Consider the following 8,454-nt stretch of genomic DNA (forward strand, 5'->3'; position numbering starts at 1 on the left):
AATAGGGAGTTGGACTTCCCATCCTCCATAATGAACCAACTTCTATAAATCTTCTCATATATCCATGCTTTTATAATAAATGTTGTAATATATTATCTTTCACCATTTAGATAGATATGGAGATACATCCTATTATCCTGTCTTTGGGGAACCATGAATATAGTTTGGGGTCACCACTATTTCCTTTTCACTTATGTGGCCTACACTGGGACCCATCAGTATTGATCCAGTTTGACCTCCAAGGCTATTTGTTAATTATGGAACTCATCATCATTCAGTTGATCCAGGCTAGCATTCCTAATTCTCCCTTGAAAAAAAATTTTTTTTCTCAAGTAGAGATTTTGATTCATTCCTCATCTTTACAGGAATATATCTAGACTGAGAAAAGAATAAAAATAAAATAATGTATAGAGTCATTTTTCAAAGGAAAGACCTAAAGTATTATTTGAAATTAACAGATGCATATACATCCTAATACAATAATTACTTAGAAACAAGGCTGTGTCCTTCCTTGTATTCTCAGTCATTGTAAGTACTGGGATATTGAAAGCTCCTCATACATTTTGCATGAGTACATTGGATAAAATCAATAGATCCTAATAGTATCCTATGATTCAAGAACACAGAGAAAGAGAGAAAGACAGAGTATAGACAAAAGCATAACAATATTTTATCATTGGAATTAATTATTTACATATTAAAGATGTAATTACATGAAAATGAAATTGAGTTAAATTATCAATATCAAACCTACAACTAATGAATAACAAATAATTAAAAATCTGTTCTAAAGCAGACACTTTTCTCAGAGGGATGACTAGTGATTTTGCTCACTTTAGTTAGAGTATACAGTTTTATCAGTTCATTCAAACACGGCTGATTGAGTTTTTCAATAAAGTACTTTTTAACATGGATTTAAAAGATTTAATTTTCTTAATTAAAAAATACTTTCAGATGAAGTCATGAAATTTACATACAAGTGGTAAGGTAAAAAGGTAAAGGCCCTCCCGTTGATCGTCGATTTGCTCGAGCGGGCCCAGTAACGTCTCCATTAGAGACTTTTGTTGTTACTGTGTCTGGCATATCGAATACTCTCGGTAGCTTGCCGGGCTCTCCGAGAGGGGCGGAGGAATCGAACTCGGGTTGGCCATGTTGGCCGCGTGTAAGGCGAACGCCCTACCCGCTGTGCTATCGCTCCAGCACAATATGGAAAGTATCATGCTAAGCGAAATGAGTCAGAAAGAGAGGGATAGACATAGAAAGATTGCATTCATCTGGGGGATATAAAGTAACAAAGTATGAGATTAATACCCAAGAATAGCTGAGATCAGCACCAGGAGGATTACTCCATAACTTAGAGGCCAGCCGGGTATCCTAGAGGAAAGGGCAGTTCAGATAGAGAAGGGAGCACCAAATAAAGGGTGTTTGGAGGAGCCTGCCAGGAGGGGAGATGCATGTCGAAAGTAGACTATGGACTGAACATGCTTGCCACTCAATGCCTCTTTTGCAGACCACAACACCCAAAAGGAGAGAGAGAACACAGGGGATTGCCCTACCACAGAGGCAGGGGGGGATGGGGGGATGGGGGTGAGGGGATATTATCCATGGTGGTGGAAAATGGGCACTGGTGGAGGGATGGGTATCTGATCATTGTATAATCGAAACCCAAGCACAAAAAATTGTAAATCTACAACTGTAAAAAAAAAAAAGAAAGAAACAAAAAAAAATAAAAAAATAAAAATAAATAAATAAATAAAAAAGAAAAAAAAATACTTTCAATCTACACAAATCATTCCATATATTACCATGCTGAAATATATAATATTAGTGGGTGTTGATATTTTTATTATTTCTTTTGTGCTTCATAAAATGTATTTCCTGTAGAAGCATATCTCAGGCTCTTCTGAGTAAGGTCTTGGCAAGCAACAACCAGAGGAGATACAGCAGAACTTCCTTATGGTATGATTAGTACTTTGCTGTACTTGATCGGAGCTTACATAGATATCTTATTCAGAGTTGAGAGATTAAAATATGGCACTATCTTTTTTTTTTAATAATTTTTATTAGTGAAACACCATGAGGTACAGTTGTAGACTTACAAATTTTTGCACTTGGGTTTCGGTTATACAATGATCAAATACCCATCCCTCCACCAGTGCCCATTTTCCACCACCATGGATCCCAGTATCCCTCCCACTCCCATCCCCCCACCCCCCCCATCCGACCCTGCCTCTGTGGCAGGGCATTCCCTTTTGTTCTCTCTCTCCTTTTGGGTGTTGTGGTCTGCAAAAGAGGCATTGAGTGGCAATCATGTTCAGTCCATAGTCTACTTTCAACATGCATCTCTCATCCTGAGAGGATCCTCCAAACACCCTTTATTTGGTGCTCCCTTCTCTATCTGAGCTGCCCTTTCCCCTAGAATGCCCGGCTGGCCTCTAAGCCATGGAGTAATCCTCCTGGTACTGATCTTGGCTATTCTTGGGTATTAATCTCCTATTTTCTTACTTTATGTCCCCCAGATCTTCTCGGTCCTATCTTGGCATTAAAATCACCCACAATGATCTTGTAGAAGAAGATCAGCTGAAGACCTTCACATCGGGACTCATGGCCTAGAATGGAACGAACAGGGTGAGAGACTGTCAGAGTTCATCATGTCGACCAAGACCATCCATGGTAACTCACAGTTCCAGAAGGCAGAATCTAAACGATGGACATGGGAGTCTCCCGGTGGACGATTCCACAACGAAATAGACCACATCATATTCAATCGACGGTTTTGCCTGACTGATGTCGCTGTTGTCCCAAAATTTCGAACGGGATCGGACCACCGTCTCCTTCGTGCAAAATTCTACTTCACAGAGCAGGGAGAAAGGGCTGCAAAGTTCAAAAAGAGAACTCCCAGAATGACCACCAACTGGGAACTCTTTGGTACTATTGCGGCAACATGGGAAGATGCCATTGTTGACAACATTGACGAGGAATACGATCGACTGGTTCAGCACCTCCATGAATGTGCGAGGAACGCCAAGAGAGAGATAGCCACAAAAAGTCGCCTATCTTCGAAAACTCTTGAGCTAATTCGCCAGCGTGGTTTGGCGCATGCCTCAGGCAACCGCAAGCTAACGTCCGAGCTTGCAAAGCAGTGCAGAGATGCGATCAAGGAAGACCTCAAAGAGAGAAGAGCAGAAGTACTGGTAGATGCGGCAGAAGCCGGGAAAAGTATTCGTAAGGCCCGCCTGTCCTTTGCCAACTATAAGACCAAGATGACTGCCCTCCGACGTCCTGATGGATCCATCACATCCTCCAGAATGGCAATGGAGAAGATTATCCATGACTTCTACTCAAATCTCTTCGATAGCCATGTCCACTTGCCAACATACCAAATTCCACAGGATGGGTATGTTGTTCCCAACGTTCTCCCCTCCGAAATCCGACACGCCATTTCGTCGGTAAAGAAACAAACAGCACCCGGCCCAGACAAGGTCAGACCTGAACACCTGAAGAACCTGCCGTCAGTACTCATCAATACACTGGCTCGGCTCTTCACTCGCTACCTGTCTGAATGCAAGGTTCCGTCCCAATGGAAAACCAGCAGGACCGTACTACTGTTCAAGAAGGGAGACATCCATGACATTGGCAACTATCGCCCGATCTGCCTATTGTCTGTCATCTACAAGTTGTTCACTCAAGTCATCCTGAATAGGATTGGCAGAACATTAGATGAAGGACAACCATGCGAGCAAGCAGGGTTCCGCAAAGGATTCAGCACCATCGACCATATCCACACAATAACCAAGCTCATTGAGGTTTCTCGGGAGTTCAAGATGCTGCTCTGCTTAACGTTCATTGATTTAAAGAAGGCCTTTGATTCTGTTGAGATGGAAGCGGTCATTGAAGCCCTAGCCAATCAGGGCATTCAAGCCCAATACATCAGGATCCTCCGTGAGCTGTATTGCGGATTCACTACCAGGATCTCACCATTCTACGAAGAAGTGATCGTTGATGTCAAGAGAGGGGTGCGGCAGGGTGATACCATTTCACCGAAACTCTTCAGTGCCACCCTCGAGAACATCATGCGACGACTGGAATGGGAAGGAATGGGAGTGAAGATAGATGGTCGGCAATTACACCACCTCCGCTTTGCTGATGACATTGTTTTAATAACACCAAACATCAGCCAAGCGGCACAAATGCTGGCCGACTTTGACCGTGAGTGTGGAAAGGTAGGACTACAGCTGAATCTTACGAAGACAATGTTTATGAGAAACAGCCTTGTTCCTGACGCCCCATTCGCTCTCAATGGAACGACCATCTCCGAATGCAACAGCTATGTGTACCTAGGTCGAGAGGTCAACATGACAAATGACCTGGCACCCGAGCTGCGCAGGAGGAAGAGAGCGGCTTGGAACGCCTTCAAGAACGTCGAAGAAATAGCTAAGAGGACGAAGAACTTCCGGCTCCGGGCACATCTCTTTGATTCCACTGTTCTTCCTGCATTAACATATGCCTCAGAGACCTGGGCCCTACGCAAACAAGATGAGAACGCCATTCAGGTCTCCCAAAGAAGAATAGAAAGAGCTATGCTTGGAATATCACGTTTCACTCAAATGAGAGAAAGAATCCGGAGTTCTGACATCCGTCGACGATCAAGGATCAGGGACGCTGTCTCATTTGCCAAGGTGTCGAAAATCAAATGGGCTGGTCACGTAATGAGATTTAAAGACGACCGTTGGACTAGAGCTGTTACTGATTGGATTCCACGGGATGTCAAGAGACCGCGTGGCCGCCCACCTACCAGATGGTCAGACTTCTTCCTGAAGATCATGAACAATCGGTTTGAGGCCCTTCATGTTCCCGGAGCGAACAGATGCCATTGGGCTACACTAGCACGCGACAGGGACAAATGGAGACGTTACTGGCGCCCGCTCGAGCAAATCGACGACTAATGGGAAGTTAAGTGATTAAGTGATTAAGTGATGTCCCCCAGATGAATCATATTTATGCTTCACTAAGAGTAGCTGACCTGAGAAAGCTTAGGCCACATGCGATTTCCACATAAGTTGTTGCTACAGTTTCACATATTTCAAAAGAAGAGGTTTATAAAGCAAGAATGATTAAGAATAGGTCTTTCTCCAGATACTTGAACGGTCTAACAGATAGTGATGGGTCCTATCAGCTTCCTTTATATTCTACAAAGTGGAACTTAATTCCATCAGGAACAAAACTTGTTGCATAAAAGGACAAAGATGTTATATAGTAATGCATCATGTTTGGACAGTTAGACATTTAAGAAAACTTTTGTAAATATTTTGATACTTTCAAGACCCCAGTCACCAGCAAAATAGGCAGGTGGGGTTCAATATCCCCATTTCACAATTTTTGAAGATGAGAGAACATTAGAATGATGAATGTAAAGATTAAAAATTAATTTTTCTTGTGCTGGGTAAAAATGCTAGGGGTGAGGCACTGTTCTTGCATGAAGTTGACATATGCCCTATCCCTAGCAATGCATGTGGTTCCCTGAGCACCACCAGGGGTTGCTCCTGGGTACAAGGTCAGGAATAGTCCCTGAGCACCGTGCTGGTGTGGTCCCCCTAAATAATAAAATAAAACAAAATTTAAAGTGTCCAAGTGACATACTCTAATTTTAAATGATAGTAATATCACTTACCTTGTAGGCTCACGAATATATGATATTCATCCCTCTAAGTGGTTTAAACCATGTTTTGCAATCATAGAGACCACATACTTTTATTTTTTTATTTATTTTTTATTTTTTGAGACCACATACTTTTATCTTTTATATTTTATAAAAACAAATTATTCTGCCCTTTGGGGGATGGGAGGGGTGATCTGGAAGAGACCTCACATCTGTTCTGAGATGACAGCAGATGACAGGAAAGCATGTGACAGAGGAATGGGGACATGACTGCAGGAGAAAGATCCAGAAGCTTGGGAGAGGGCAACAGTGTGTAAAGTATAGAACATCAGGAACAAAAACTTGCCCTGGGGAGGAAAGGTGTTGAGAAACAGTCACGGAGGAAATGATACAGGGATGAATGGGAAGAATGTGCATTATCGGGGAGTAGTAAAGGTCAAAGGAAATTAGCAGTCGTCTGGTGGCTGCTACTTCCATAGGACTCAGATGGATAAAAAGAATTCAACAGATGTTTTTAAAAAAACAGAAGCTAGAAAATGGGACAAACTGTGGGACTGTGGGACCATTCAAAGGACAGTTTGTTGTTTCCAGTGAGTTCCCGAGAGGTCAGCTGTAGAAATCCTCATTATAAGATCCCTGGAATGGGTATCTGATCATTGTATAATTGAAACCAAAGCACAAAAAATTGTAAATCTAAAACTTTAAAAAAAATAAAATAAAATAAAGGGGGAAAAAAAAAAAACAAAATCATAAAAAAAAAAAAAAAAAAAAGATCCCTGGAATGAACCCCAGAGGCAGTTTCTCAAGACCCACAATGTCAGAGTGAAGGGGAAAGAAGTAGAGTTGGGCAACCTGTTATTTCAGGACTCTAGAAGAAAGGCTGCTGCTGATGCTAAGTCAGAACCAAAGAGGGCAAGACAAGGAGAAAGGCTGCAACCTCTACTTACTATTGGGATGTGGTGTGGTTGCTGGAGACTGTGTCAGCATGCACAGTAGTTGAAGGGATACTACAGTGAGTTCGGTGGAGAGAATTACCAAGATATAGCTCAGGAGAATGACCAATGATATGAGATCCAAAAGGGAATGTAGATCTGAACAACTCTGATGACAGGTGCGGGATAAGGTGTCCTTCAGATACACCTTACCTGGAGCATGGATGCTGTAGATCTTTATAACATCTCAGGAATTATCCCAATAGCAATCAGTATTGATGAGCTTCATATAAATGAAAAATACAAGCTAGGGTGGAACACTGACGTAGGGTTGGTCTGGAAAGAAGGTTGCCTCATGTTCTGTAGAAACCACTATTAAAAATGTCCTCCCAACTGAGAAGCTACACAGTTTAGCACAACTTTGGTTCTGGGTCAGCAACATCTGTGTCAGAAGACTTGCAATGATTCCAGAGAGATCCCTAGATGCAGGACCAGGAGCAAATGCTGAGCACCGCTGGGTGTGACTCCAAAACTAAAAGCACAACAACAATACATGAGCTATGAGACAGGTCAAACCCCTTAATGTCAATCTATTCACTTATATCCCTTATGTCCACAGGGATTTTACCCAGAAAGAGACAAAACTGTGAAAATAGTTGTCAATGTTATTAGCAATAGACTCAGCATATACATAGTTTTTATGAATATTAATTGATATAATAAACATAAAACAGGTGGCATGGAGTAGGACTTCAGCCTATGTTAAATTCTGAGTCCATAGGGGATATTTTAGAGACTGGTCTTTAAATTTCTAGTGCCAGCTTCTGTTGTTGACAAATAATAGTCATTAAATATATATTTAGGGAATGAAAAAATAAATAATTGATGGTTATATCCATTAGCACAGTTTAGATGTTTAACATTTGTTTCAGTTCTTACAGCAACTTCCTTAGAGATTTTCTTGTCTCTAACATGCTTTCTTTAATCCATCCTCTAAAGCTCAACCAGAGTTTTATAAAACACAAATCTGGTTATGTTATTTTAAGACTTACTCCTAAGAGACTCCCTGTTTTAATCCTATCTATAACCCAACATCCTACACATGATGCCTTTATTTTTCTTATTTTTCCTCAAAATTTTATTGGCTACTTGGAATCTTTTGTGGCTCCATATATATTTTTGTAATTGTTTATTTTATTTCCTTGCAAACAAAGTCATTGGTACTCTTCATAGGGGTTTCATTGACTCTGTAGATTGCTTTTGTTAAGAAAAAAAATTGACTTTCCATACCACCTAGCAATACCACTTCTGGGAATATACCCCAGGATCCAAAAACACATTGCAGAAAAGCCATCTGCACTTCTATGTTTGTTGAAGCACTGTTCACAATAGCCAGAATCTGGAAACAACCCAAGAGGCTGAGAATAGATGACTGGATAAAGAAATTAGGGTACATCTACACAATGGAATACTATGCAACCACCAGGAAAAATGAAGTCATGAAATTCACTTTAAAATGGATAGGGGCATGGAGAATATTTATGCTAAATGTAATGAGTTGGAGAGGGACAGACATAGGATGATTGCACTCATTTGGGGGATATAAAAAAAAACATAGTATGAGACTAATACCGAAGAGCATTAGAAACAAGGGCCAGTAGGACTGGCCCATTATTGGACGCTTGCTACAAATGGTGGAGTGGGGAGGATGGTTAAGCTAGAGACTATTATAGTGATAATAGGAAATGTTCACTCTGGACAAGAAGTGAGTGTTGAAAGTAGGTAAATGGATAAACATGACAGCCTTTCAGTACCTGTATTGCAAACCATAATACCCAAAAGGAAAGAGAGAAAGAGAGAGAG

The sequence above is a fragment of the Sorex fumeus genome, unplaced genomic scaffold (genome assembly GCF_029834395.1).
Source record: "Sorex fumeus unplaced genomic scaffold, SorFum_2.1 ptg000007l, whole genome shotgun sequence".
NCBI lineage: Eukaryota > Metazoa > Chordata > Mammalia > Eulipotyphla > Soricidae > Sorex > Sorex fumeus.